This window comes from Theropithecus gelada, chromosome 13, assembly GCF_003255815.1.
Source record: "Theropithecus gelada isolate Dixy chromosome 13, Tgel_1.0, whole genome shotgun sequence".
In the NCBI taxonomy this organism is placed as follows: domain Eukaryota; kingdom Metazoa; phylum Chordata; class Mammalia; order Primates; family Cercopithecidae; genus Theropithecus; species Theropithecus gelada.
In genome coordinates this window covers 28,367,019-28,381,753 of record NC_037681.1, presented here as the reverse complement: position 1 = coordinate 28,381,753, position 14,735 = coordinate 28,367,019, and the positions used below count along the sequence as shown (strand labels likewise).

The window sequence follows — 14,735 nt, the reverse complement described above, 5'->3', positions numbered from 1 at the left end:
CCGCTTGGTGCAGAATTGAGTTCAATTCCTGGATGTCCTTGTTAACTTTCTGTCTTGTTGATCTGTCTAATGTTGACAGTGGGGTGTTAAAATCTCCTATTATTATTGTGTGGAAGTCTAAGTCTCTTTGTAGGTCTCTAAGGACTTGTTTTATGAATCTGGGTGCTCCTGTATTGGGTGCATATGTATTTAGGATAGTTAGCTCTTCTTGTTGAATCGATCCCTTTACCATTATGTAATGGCCTTCTTTGTCTCTTTTGATCTTTGTTGATTTAAAGTCTATTTCATCAGAGACTAGGATTGCAACCCCTGCCTTTTTTTGTTTTACATTTGCTTGGTAAGAAACTCACTCAAAACCACTCAACTACATGGAAACTGAACAACCTGCTCCTGAATCACTACTAGGTACATAATGAAATGAAGGCAGAAATAAAGATGTTCTTTGAAACCAATAAGAGCAAAGGCACAACATACCAGAATCTCTGGGACACATTTAAAGCAGTGTGTAAAGGGAAATTTATAGCACTAAATGTCCACAAGAGAAAGCAGGAAAGATCTAAAATTGACACCCTAACATCACAATTAAAAGAACTAGAGAAGCAAGAGCAAACACATTCACAAGCTAGCAGAAGGCAAGAAATAACTAAGATCAGAGCAGAACTGAAGGAGATAGAGACACAAAAAACCCTCCAAAAAATCAATGAATCCAGGAGCTGGTTTTTTGAAAAGATCAACAAAATTGATAGACTGCTAGCAAGACTAATAAAGAAGAAAAGAGAGAAGAATCAAATAGACCCAATAAAAAGTGATAAAGGGGATATCACCACTGATCCCACAGAAATACAAACTACTATCAGAGAATACTATAAACACCTCTACACAAATAAACTGGAAAATCTAGAAGACACGGATAAATTCCTGGAGACATACACTCTCCCAAGACTAATCCAGGAAGAAGTTGAATCCCTAAATAGACCAATAACAGGCTCTAAATTGAGGCAATAATTAATAGCCTGCCAACAAAAAAAGTCCAGGACCACATGGATTCACAGCCAAATTCTACCAGACGTACAAGGAGGAACTGGTACCATTCCTTCTGAAACTATTCCAATCAGTAGAAAAAGAGGGAATCCTCCCTAACTCATTTTATGAGGCCAGCATCATCCTGATACCAAAGCCTGGCAGAGACACAACAAAAAAAAGAGAATTTTAGACCAATATCCCTGATGAACATCGATGCAAAAATCCTCAATATAATACAGGCAAACCAGCAGCACATCAAAAGCTTGTCCACCATGATCGAGTGGGCTTCATCGCTGGGATGCAAGGCTTGTTCAACATACGCAAATCAATAAATGTAATCCAGCATATAAACAGAACCAAAGACAAAAACCACATGATTATCTCAATAGATGCAGGAAAGGCCTTTGACAAAATTCAACGGCCCTTCATGCTAAAAACTCTCAATAAATTAGGTATTGATGGGATGTATCTCAAAATAATAAGAGCTATTTATGACAAACCCACAGCCAATATCATACTGAATAGGCAAAAACTGGAAGTGTTCCCTTTCAAAACTGGCAGAAGACAGGGATGCCCTCTCTCACCACTCCTATTCGACATAGTGTTGGAAGTTCTGGCCAAGGCAATCAGGCAGGAGAAAGAAATAAAGGGTATTCAATTAGGAAAAGAGGAAGTCAAATTGTCCCTGTTTGCAGATGGCATGATTGTATATTTAGAAAACCCCATCGTCTCAGTCCTAAATCTCCTTAAGCTGATAAGCAACTTTAGCAAAGTTTCAGGATCCAAAATCAATGTGCAAAAATCACAAGCATTCTTATACACCAACAACAGATAAACAGAGAGCTAAATCATGAGTGAACTCCCATTCATAACTGCTTCAAAGAGAATAAAATACCTATGAATCCAACTTACAAGGAATGTGAAGGACCTGTTCAAGGAGAACTACAAACCACTGCTTAACAAAATAAAAGAGGACACAAACAAATGGAAGAACATTCCATGCTCATGGATAGGAAGAATCAATACGGTGAAAATGGCCATACTGCCCAAAGTAATTTATAGATTCAATGCCATCCCCATTAAGCTACCAATGACTTTCTTCACAGAATTGGAAAAAACTACTTTAAAGTTCATATGGAACCAAAAAAGAGCCCTCATTGCCAAGTCAATCCTAAGCCAAAAGAACAAAGCTGGAGGCATCACGCTACCTGGCTTCCAACTGTACTACAAGGCTCTAGTAACTAAAACAGCATGGTACTGGTACCAAAACAGAGATATAGACCAATGGAACAGAACAGAGCCCTCAGAAATAATACCACACATCTACAACCATCTGATCTTTGACAAACCTGACTAAAACAAGAAAGGAGGAAAGGATTCCCTATTTAATAAATGGTGCTGGGAAAACTAGCTAGCCATGTGTAGAAAGCTAAAACTGGATCCCTTCCTTACACTTTATATGAAAATTAATTCAAGATGGATTAAATACTTAAATGTTAGACATAAAACCACAAAAACCCTAGAAGAAAACCTAGGCAATACCATTCAGGACATAGGCATGGGCAAGGACCTCATGTCTAAAACACCAAAAGCAATGGCAACAAAAGCCAAAATTGACAAATGGGATCTGATTAAACTAAAGACCTTCTGCACAGCAAACGAAACTACCATCAGAATGAACAGGCAACCTACAGAATGGGAGAAAAGTTTTGCAATCTACTCATCTGACAAAGGGCTAATATCCAGAATCTACAAAGAACTCAAACAAATTTACAAGAAAAAAAAAATCAACAAGTGGGTGAAGGATATGAACAGATGCTTCTCAAAAGAAGACATTTATGCAGCCAACAGACACATGAAAAAATGTTTATCATCACTGGACTTCAGAGAAATGCAAATCAAAACCACGATGAGACACCATCTCACACCAGTTAGAATGGCAATCATTAAAAAGTCAGGAAAAAACAGATGCTAGAGAGGATGTGGAGAAATAGGAACACTTTTACACTGTTGGTGGAACTGTAAACTAGTTCAATCATTGTGGAAGACAGTGTGGTGATTTCTCAAGGATCTAGAACTAGAAATACCCTTTGACCCAGCCATTCCATTACTGGGTATATATCCAAAGGATTATAAATCATGCTGCTCTAAAGACACATGCACATGTATATTTATTGTGGCACTATTCACAATAGCAAAGACTTGGACCCAACCCAAATGTCCATCAATAATAGACTGGATTAAGAAAATGTGGCACACATACACCATGGAATACTATGCAGCCATAAAAAAGGATGAGTTCATGTCTTTGTAGGGACATGGATGAAGTTGGAAACTATCATTCTGAGGAAAATATCACAAGGACAAAAAACCAAACACCGCATGTTCTCACTCATAGATGGGAATTGAACAATGAGAACTCTTGGACACAGCAAGGGGAACATCGCACACTGGGGCCTGTCATGGGGTGGGAGGAGGGGGGTGGGATAGCATTAGGAGATATACCTAATGTAAATGACGAGTTAATGGGTGCAGCACACCAACATGGCACATGCATACATATGTTTAACAAACCTGCACGTTGTGCACATGTACCCTAGAACTTAAAGTATATATATATAATGTATTGTTTATTTTGGTAAAATATAGATATCATATAATTTGTCATTTTAACAATTTTTAAGTGTCCAGTTCATTGCTATTACTGTGTAACCATCACCACCATCCAGATTTAGAATTTTCCATCTTTCCAAAGTGAAATTCTGTACCCATTAAACACTAACTCCTCATTTCCACTCCCTTCAACCCCTGGTAACCTCTGTTTTGCTTTCTGTCTGGATACCTCACATACAATATTTATCCTTTTGTGTCTGGCTTGTTTCACTTAGCATAATGTCAAGGGTCATTCATGTGGTAGCACACATCAGATTTTCATTACTTTTTAAGGCTGAATAATATCCCATTATATGTATTTACCACATTTTTTTTATCCACTCATCTGTCAATGGACATTTGGATTATTTTCACGTTTTGGATATTGTAAATAAGCTGCTAAGAACATTGGAGTACAAATATTGTTCAAGTCCTTACTTTGCATTCTTTTGAGTAAACACTCAGAAGATGAATTGCTGGATTTTATTGTAACTCTGTGGTTAAAATTTTGAGGAACAGCCACACTGTTTTGTACAGAACCTGAACCATTTTACATGTCTAAAAGCAAAGCACAAGGGTTACTATATTATATCCTGTTGAGTGTGAAGACACTTACTTCCTAAAAGTTTGCATACCCCCTCCCCACTACATTTTCTCCACACAGATTCAGTTCTGACCTTTTTTATTAGTCCATTCTCATGCTGCCAATAAAGATGTACCCAGGACTGGGTAATTTATAAAGAAAAGGTTAATTGACGCACAGTTCCACAGTGCTGAGGAGGCCTCAGGAAACTTACAATCATGGTGGAAGGAGAAGCAAACATATCCTTCTTCACATGGCGGCAGGAAGGAAAAGTGCTGAGTGAAGAGGGGAAAAGCCCCTTATAAAACCATCAGATCTTGGGAGAACTCACTTACTATCACAAGAACAGCATGAGGGTAACCACCCCCATGATTAAATTACCTCCCACTGAGTCCCTCCCATAACATGTGGGGATCATGGGAAATACAACTCAAGATGAGAAGTGGGTAGGGACACAACCAAACCGCATCACCCTTAAATCACAAATTCAACTTGGCAGGTTGCAGAGTGGGGGGATATTCTAAATGGGATTTCTGTGACGGGGTAGAAAATAATAACAGAGCATTGACACTTTTTCAAACATTTTTTTACAAATATTATTTCATTTAATCGTCACAATACTGTGAAGCAGGCATCATTATCATCATGATTCTCAATTGACAGGCAGGTTATTGGAGGCTGATTGGCTTATGTGACTTCCAATGTGCTATGGAGGTGCCCAGGGTGTGAAGTTCAACAGATCTATCTAGTTCTGCCACTCTGAGCAGGCCTTCAGCAAATACTGTGATAATTTGCTAAGGTAAGTACCTGCCTGTCCCCTGCAGCTAAGGTCCATGGCTGAGCCTTCCTACTGTGACAGCTGACTCACTCCTGGGTGGCTCAGAGTGTCTCTGTTTGCTGTATATGCAGCGATTTGTATTCAATTATTAAAAATTTAGTTTGTTTGTGAAATAATTGTCCATCCCCTCCCCCCCAAAAAAAGGCCAACTGCTAGTGCAGATGATGAAAATGAAGAAAAAGTGAGACAAGCTAAGGCACGTACGTTTCTTCACCAGAATATAAAAGTGAGTAAACTAAAGAGAGAAATGAATTCAGCAGTGGCTCAGATCTGAGGAATGAACAAGTTCACCAATTTCTCTCTACAGAAATGAGAAAAAGACATTTGTGAAACTGTTGCAAATGATCCAGCCAGTGAAAAAATTGCTCATCAAGTGAGAGATAAGACTTAAGTGAAAACTGAAAAGGGGGTTAATGTGTGGAGTGAGAACATGCACAGGAAACACACGACTTATGATGGAAACGGGGCTCGGCAGGAAGCCCAGATCCTGTACAAACATTTCCATGAAGCAGCAGATGGGAAGGCTCCAGAGTGGCTCCTCAACCAACCTTTGCTGTGAGTGCAATTGATTGGAAAAATTGAAGAAGTATTTCTTTTTCTTGGATGATGCAAAGTAACAAGGAGAAATGGCACCCGTTAACCTCTTGGTCGATGTCCGGTTTTCTTCTGCACTCAGAAGGATCCTCAAGAGGGACGTGGTAGACCAGAAGAAGAGTCAGACACTGCTTTAGACACCTCTGTTGGGGCCAAAGTGTCTTCTGAACACAAGTATCCAGGAGGAAAGCGAACTCCAAGATTAAAGGCAGTCAAAGACAGAGTCTTCTAGACTTTGGGGATATGGTGGGCTTTAAGGTTGAGCCAAGTTTGCTGAACCATTCCTTAAACCCCCATTTAGAAGCAAGGCTAAAAACTTCATAGCCATATAGTAACAATGTAGGAAAACAATGCTGGGATTATGCCACATTTCCTTTTCCCAGGAAAACTGTATTATCCGAGTGGAATTTGGATTTCTAAAGATCTCAAGACCCTTGTCTCCTGTTGTAGCTGGGGATGTGGATCCTAAAACACCCTGCTAAGAGGTGGGTGGGCCATGGTTCAAACACAGATAAATTTGACTCCAAAGTCTAGGCCCTTTTGACTCTTCTCTACCAACTTTCAGAAGTTGGTCAGCAAACTTACTCCCCAAAACCGTGGAATTGGGGCTAAGATTTATGCAAAGGTCTAGAGTTCTTTTCTGGTCCCTCAGCCCTTCCTTCCCTCTACTCTACTACTGGGGAGTAGTGGGCAGTTCGCTAAATGGCACCTCCATCTAGGCACCTCATATACAATACAGCAAACTCCCGTAATGTGATAAGCTCCATTTTGATTTTATATGTTTTAAAGATATTTTTCTATCAATATCGTTCACAATTTAATTACAATAATTAACATAGTTTTCCAATATTATTTTTGCATTTGATTATATGCCTAAAAATGTTGCAGCTGTGTTTACCTATATGCCTTTTGTCTTAGGCTTCATTTAAAATGAGAAGTAAATATCATTTTTATATATAGCTTTCCACTTGCTTTGTGAACTATTTTCATAATACCCCAATTTAGCCACAAACATCCTCTGGTGTGCTCAGATCTCTCCAATTAGGGTGAGAGGGGGACAGAAATCAGGGGACAACATCGGTTCCCTGGCCCTAGCAAGCGACGATTCCAAGTACGAGGAAAATAAATATATTTTTCTTCATAAAAACAATGTAGATAATTTGTAGTCCTATTTGGCTATCCATATCGTTGCAGGCAAAATGGAACAAAACAAAATCCTTTTTGGCGACTCTACCTCAGAGGAGGGAAAGAAAGCGAGTTGCTGACCAGAAGCCAATTTCATCTTGACTGTTTGGAAAAAACGAAAAAGACAAAAACTTTTAAAGACCACATGGCACAATTCAAGAGCAGATCAGAGCATTAGGCTGCTTCTCCATGTGGAGTCTGGGTTAGGGCTGGAGCACCCTGTGGTAGGTGATGCCACAGGGAGGAAGCGAGGTCGAATTGTCAACTCAGCATCCTGCCTAGATCTGGACCATGGGCATTAGTACCTGGAACTTCAGACAGATTCTGGAGTCCTGAAAGCAGAAGGTGCAAGTGGATAATTCAGATACATATAGGGAAGTCTGAGCACGTTAATTGCTGACTGGGATTGATGATTTCAGTGAAGACTGAAGAGATTATTGAAACATAAATGCAGAAAACTCAATCGTATACTTGGGAAACACATCTAAATCATGCATCTGCCAGGAAGGCTGGGCATTAGAGTGGTTTGTTTGTTTGTTTGTTTGTTTGTGATGGAGTCTTGCTCTGTCGCCCAGGCTGGAGTGCAGTGGTATGATCTCGGCACACTAAAACCTCCATCTCCCAGGTTCAGACAATTCTCCTGCCTCAACCTCCTCAGGAGCTGGGATTACAGGCAGGCACCACCATGCCCGGCTAATTTTTAGTAGAGACGGGGTTTCACCATGTTGGCTAGGCTGGTCTCGAACTCCTGACCTTGTGATCTGCCCGCCTTGGCCTCCCAAAGTGCTGGGATTACCGGCGTGTGCCACCATGCCTGGCCCTAGAATGTTTTTGTTCTTAATCTTGTTTGGTCGTTCGGAAAGTATAATGTGTTTACCATGGCAATCTCAGGGTGATTTTCCATAGAACTGTGTTGCAACAGGAGACAGAGCTAGGGTTGGATTGCCCGTTTGGGTGTGCAGGTTGGGAACTGAGAGGAAGAAAGGCATGGGAAAGGAAGCTGGGAAGTAGGAAGGGCAGTTCCTCATGGGTGACTTCTGTGCCTCCAGGCTTCTGATGTTGACATTCAACTAGCGCGCATGCACACACACACACACGCCTGGCCTCACAGGCACTCTGCTGGCCAACAGCTCACTTAAGGTATGACTGTGGCACTTTCAACAGTAGTGCCAGGTATCCCCTTGCCTGAACATTCTAGGGGCCCTGGTGCCAGAGTACAGATTCCCCCTTCCCTGAGATAAGGCCCCATGGTGGAGACATGAGACTGCTTGTGCTGAGGACACTGGGGCGTGTAGCTGCAGCCTCTGATTCCAATTTAGAAGTTAACAGGACACTCTGGAATTCAACATTCTGGAGGTTCATATTTTTGATTTTTATCATTACACTGCTATGTGATCCCAGGCAGGGCATTTTACCTCTTTGAACCTCTAATTCCTAACTGTATAATGGGAATCCCAGTTCTGTCAGGGATTGTGAGAATTATATGAGATAATGTGTGCGTGCTGTTTTAAAGGATCTCTCAGGGCCAGCCATTATTATAGTTGTTCATCACACAAATGCACCCAGATCCTGGGAGTGAGTCTCCTGCTGAAATTCACTCATTCAATCAAATACCTAAAACACGATTGTTTACCAACCCGGTTATAAACTCATATCACGTAGCTGAAACAATTTGAAACATCATGAAAAGACAATAGAGACTTCATACACGGGATCCACGGGTACTTCTCCAAGTCAGATGGCAACAGTGACTCCTAGACACCGCTGTTCTTCTTCTTTTGGGATATCGCCATGCAAACACATAAACATATTCAGCAGGAGAAGTGACTCTGTGGAGTGTTTCAGAAGTAACAGTTTATTAGATAACTCAATTATTTTAAAATAACAATTGAATCTCAGTATTTAACAATGTCAGAGAAGATAATTTACCCTTTTCAACCACATGTAAGTTAATTTGGTGCTCATTAGCTTAAACCAAAGAAACTAAATTATCATACGGATAGAGACTCCCAAGTGTCCAGCTACATATATCTTGTATATGACTGACCAGAAACATCTCTCTCCTTCATTGAGGCATTTATTTTCAGGTATTCATTTTTTAAAATGTTGGATTTATTAGGTTTGCATTACATAATGTATCACAGTATTTAATTGCACAATTTTATTGTGAACTGAATAACTTTTTTGTATTTAATACTGTATTTATCTTTCATTTATGTGATGGCATAACTCTTTACCAATAAATTTACTTGAGAATAAAAGTGAATCAATTTTAAAAATATGTAAATATTAGCAAGAATACATATTGTAAACTTGAGAATGAATAGATTTGGGAACGGTGTTCCAGGATATACATATGCAATTGATTGAATAGAATGCTCTGCATATAGTCTCGTTTTAATACATTTAAGAATGCTTATAGCCTAGAATTTAAAGAGCTACTTTGTATCCTTAGAGGTAACGTGTGATCACTCATACAGGTATACTTTCTTTTTATATAAAAAATTGCTCTATGCTCATTTTCTTTTTCATTTATACTATATATGAGACATTCTTCCATATCACTAAAAGTGTCTTAATAATTTATTTTTTAATCCATAAATGATGTTCTTTAATATGGATGTAATATAATTTTTTTAATTATTTGTTTTAATGACATTATATTTCTAATTGTGGAGTATTACAAGCAATGTTACAAAAAACAGTATTCAAATATTCATGCACATGGGTAAATATTTCCCTGGGAGAGGTTGCTAGAGATGGAACTGGTGAGCCAAAGTATCTTTTAAATCAACAAATGCAATTAAAATGTCCTTTAAAAGCCTATTCTACTTATAGAAAGCAACACTTCATGATACGGTCTGATTTTTCACATTCTGTCTTTAAATATTATAATTCTTTGAAAATTTTTATCAATTTAAAGAATGAAAATAATATCTTATTTTCATTTGTTTTTGTCATCTGTAATATGTCAACTTATATCCTTTATTTATTATTATTTAAAATTTAGTAGGTGATTTCTTGTTCTTAATTGATATATAGAATTTCTTTTTAAATAGTTTGGATACACATCATATTGTGTGTATGTGTGTGCATGTTTGTGTGTATGCACAGGTATATAACAAAGGTGTTTCTACAACTGAAAATTGTTTTTTAAATCTTGAATTTGTTTTTCTTCATAAGAAACTTTTACATTTTTATGTGGTCATATTTGTCATTTTTTCTTTAATGCCTATATTTTAATCCTTGCATAAAAATGCCTGTCTTACCAAAATGTTACTTAAAATAGGCTTCATATTTTCTTATACTTTTTTCTTTTTTTTTTTTTTTGAGACGGAGTCTCGCTCTGTCACCCAGGCTGGAGTGCAGTGGCCGGATCTCAGCTCACTGCAAGCTCCGCCACCTGGGTTTACGCCATTCTCCGGCCTCAGCCTCCCGAGTAGCTGGGACTACAGGCGCCCGCCACCTCGCCCGGCTAGTTTTTTGTATTTCTTAATAGAGACGGGGTTTCACCGTGTTAGCCAGGATGGTCTCGATCTCCTGACCTCGTGATCCGCCCGTCTCGGCCTCCCAAAGTGCTGGGATTACAGGCTTGAGCCACCGCGCCCGGCCATACTTTTTTCTTATAGTTAGTCCTTTGTATTCTTGGGTTCCACATCTGCAGATTCAACCAACTATACATCAAATTATTTTTTAAAAATTTACGAAATAAAAATAATGATACAAAAATTAAAAATACAAATAAAAATACAGCATAATATCTATTGACATAGTATTTACATTGTATTAGGTATTGTATGTAATACACGACTTCAAGTATACAGGAGAATGTCCCTGGGTTGTATGCAAATACTATGCCACTTTATTTCAGCAACTTGAGCATCTGTGTGTCTTGTATCTTTGATGGTCTGGAAAGCAATTCTCCCCAGATATAGAGGGACAACTCTAATTTCATTAGGGCATTCCTTTTGCATTATATGAAAGAATTCTAGCTTTTTCTTTCTTTAAGTATAATGACAATTTTTTCAACACTACTTAGTTTACTCTTATTTGAGATTTAATAAATGATTGCTGTATTAGTCTGGACAGTTTAGGATACACTATGGCAATACATTAACTGCAAAATCTCAGTGGTTCCACACGGCAATGCTCTTTCTTCTTATGCATACCAATGTCCTTGGAAGGTAGCATGGGCTCAGCTCAGCACAGCTGCTTGGGGAGCCAGAGTAATGAAGGTCCCACCGTCCTGAGGCTGCTCCAAAGGCAACGTGTGTTTTTCCTGGGCACAGCATTACAACATAGGTGAGGCTAAAGGATCACCAGGTCCTCTGAAGCTCAGCCTGGGAAGGGCTCTCCTGGGTCCCTTCTGCTCACATTGCCTTGACCAAAGCTAGTATGAGGGCCTTGCCTAATGTAGTAAGGATATAGAGAATAGGATGGAATGCAAGTGTTTCTCCAAATTTAATCTATTCCATTTCTAAAGTTGGAGAGTGAGAATTCGATAGCAAGTTCAGATAGTGTGGAGAACTGTGTTCTCCAAATCTCTTTGATCCCGAGTTTTGAATAGCAAGTAGGGAGAATTCATATAACATGGGGTAATCCAAAAATTGGTTGAATCTATTCAGTGTCTAAATTTAGAAAGCAAGAATTGGAAGAGCAAAGGATACCTGTACGTGGAGAGTGTTGCTTTTTCTGCCAGAGCTTTCTATAAAAATAAGTAAATGTCTGCAATGAAAACCAAACAGAGTGATCTGCAAATATAATCATCAACTGTGTCTGCACTTGGTAAACTCTTTTTATTTAAAATCTTTAATTATGAATTTAAATTTCCAATAGTTTTCAATTACCTATTTGCAAATTCTTAAATTATACTTGAAACTGTATCTTTTACTCAATTGATAAAGAACTTTAATTGTATGGCAATGTGAAAAATTGTTAAACTTCTTTGTGTCTTGGTTGCTTCATCTATAAAATGAGGGTAAAAATAATATGTCTACATTGGAGGAATGTTGTGCATATTCAATGTGTGTGTGTGTGTGTGTGTGTGTGTGTGTGTATATATATGACCTGGCATATAGTAAGGGCTATTTAAGTATGAGCTATTATAATAGTCTCATAGTTGGTTATTTAAAAATCTCTAGGTGGAAAATGATAGTTTTCAAAATTAAGCACCCCCTCTACTCAACTTACAATCTATGTCTGATTGGATTTTCTAGAAGCTGACCCTGAGACATGATTCTTGGGCCAGTGGTTTCCAGGAAAATGTGTTCTTAGGTGAAACCTGTCAGAGAGTGAGGATAGCAGGCCAGGGCAAGGGGAAAGTCGTGCAGGTGTGGCCTCAGCTGTGGCCCAACCTCAGCCTGACCCCACAGGGCCTTCTGGCTTGCGAATAGCATCATAGAGTTATGCTACTTTGAAGCAAGAGGGCTGCCTTCAACATCCCTGTATCAGTTAGTCATTGGCTACAGGCTGTATTAGGTGATATAAGTAATGTAGAGATGATTTCAAGTATATGGGAGAATGTGCCTGGATTATATGCAAATACTACACCATTTTATAGCAGGAACTTTAGCATCTGTGGATCTTGTATCTTCGAGGGTCTGGAAAGCAAACCCCCACAGAAAGAAAGCAGAATCTTCTGGGCATTTCTGAGCAAGTGGACTTCCTTCAGCTGAGCACAGTCCTCAGGAGAAGCGGACAGGTGCAAAGTGTTGGGGGTTGGAGTGCTCTGGCTTCCAACAGCATTGAAACCAACAGCATTGACTACAGCGAGTTTCTCAATCTTCAGGAGACATCCCAGCCTCCCTGGGGACTGCTAACGCACAGATTGCCAATTCCCACTCTATGAGTTTCTGATTCCGGAGGTCTGGGATGGGGCTCAATAATTCATTCTTCTAACTACCTAATGCTGTTGGTCCAGCGACCACACTTTGAGAAATGTTGTACTATGTTTTTTTCATATATTTAAAAATTCTCACCTCATTTATGGTTTAAAACTTCTAGAACAATTCTGAATAGTTTTTGTAACAGTGAGCCTCACTTTCCTGTCTCTGCCCTTGATGGGAATGTCTCTAATGATTCATCTTTCATACAGGGACTTCTTGTGGTTTACTGGGCAATTCCTTTTGGCAGGTTAAAAAAATTCCCTCTGTTTCAAGCTAAAGCCATTTACCAGGAAGAGATGCTAAATTTTATCAGAGGGTTTTTCCAGTAACTATTGTGATAATCATGTTTCTTTTTTCCTATTTATTAAGATACCAAACATGAAATTTACTTGAAGTCCTGGATTAAACACTGCTTGTTTTCTCTAATGTTTTGCTCATTAAATATACTGACAAATTTAATTTATTATTTTTTTAGGATTTGATGTACAAGTTCATACATGATAATGACTTACTGTTTTGTTTTCATTATTTCTTCCTTCCATACTTTCTTGATACCCTTTTGGTGTCTTGGTTTCAAAATTACACTAGCGTCATAGAATGAGCTGGAAATTAGCCCATTATTCTCCATGCCATGGAATGTTTTGCAAAACGTAAGAATGATCAGTTGCTTGCATATTTGGTAGAATCACCTTATAAAACACAGTGGGTTTGGTGTCTCTTCTGGGGTCCGGATACTGCTATGGACTGAATGTTTGTACTCCTGTAAGATTCATTATGTTGAAATCCTAGCCTCAAGGTGGTGGTATTAGGAGGTGGGACCTTTGGGAGGTGATCAGGCCATGAGGGTGGAGCCCTCATGAATGGGATTAGTGCCCTTATCAAATAAGGCAAAAGGAGCTCTTTAACCTCTCCCACTATGTGAGGACAAAGTGAAAAGGTCCCATCTATGAATCAGGAAGCAGGGCCTCACCAGATGCCAAACCTGCCAGCACCTAACTCTTGGACTTCCAGCCACCAGGACTGTGCAGAAGAAATTCCTATTGCTTATAAACACCCAGTTTACGGCATTTTGTTATAGAAGTGCATAATGGACCAAGGCAGATGCTATATGATATTTAGGATTGCTTCTGTATATTTTTAAGACTTTTAAATTTTGGAATAATTATAATTTACAGAAAATTTACAAACAGAGAAAGTCTCCACATGCCCCTCACCCCACTTCCCCTACTGTTAACATAACTGTGGTCCATTTGTCAAAACTGAGAAATGAGGATTGGTATGATACTATTGACTAAATTACAGACATTACTTGGATTTTGTCAATTGTTTTACTAACTTTCTATTCTGTGTCAGGTTCCAATCTAGGTACCACATTATGTTTGTTCATTACATCTCCTTTGTTTTTCTTGGGCTGTGACAGTTTCTTATTCTTTTCTCGTATTGCCTGGCTTTGAACTTTTGAGGAATCCTAATTAGGTATTTTGTGAACTGTCACTAAATTTTGCTTGTCTGATGTTTTCTCACGGTTAGACTGGGCTTACAGGTTTTAGGGAAGAACTCTACAAAAGGGAAGTATCTTTCTCATCTCATCTAATCAATGGATATAGGATGTCAACCAAACTTATTACTGGTGATGTTAATCTTGACAACACGGTTAAGGGAGTATCTGCCAAATTACCACAAGGAAAGTTTCTATTTTTTTCATTCCTATAAGCAATTTTTTGGAAGCAAGTCATGAAGTCCAGCTCACACTCAAGAACAGGGAAATTAAACCTCACCTTTTTGCATGGGGGATATCAACTTTTAAAAAAATTCTTCTGAAAGGAGACTTGTCTCTTGTAGTTTCATGTTTAATGCTTTCATACATTCATTTTTATTAATATGAACTCATAACTACTCATTTTATTGGAATAATCCATTTTGTTGCTGACAGTATTTCAGCTTTGACCATTGGGCTCTTTCAGGTTGACTTCTG

General features: G+C 38.8%; 1 long non-coding RNA gene across 1 annotated transcript in view; it reads left to right on the top strand.

The window, feature by feature from the left end:
• LOC112604984 overlaps window positions 1–14,375 on the top strand; it is a 61,352-nt gene extending 46,977 nt beyond the window's left edge. The window contains exon 4 of the long non-coding RNA XR_003115317.1: window positions 12,473–14,375. This is a non-coding gene — a long non-coding RNA (uncharacterized LOC112604984). The remainder of the gene's footprint in view (window positions 1–12,472) is intronic.
• The last annotated feature ends 360 nt before the right edge of the window (window positions 14,376–14,735 follow it).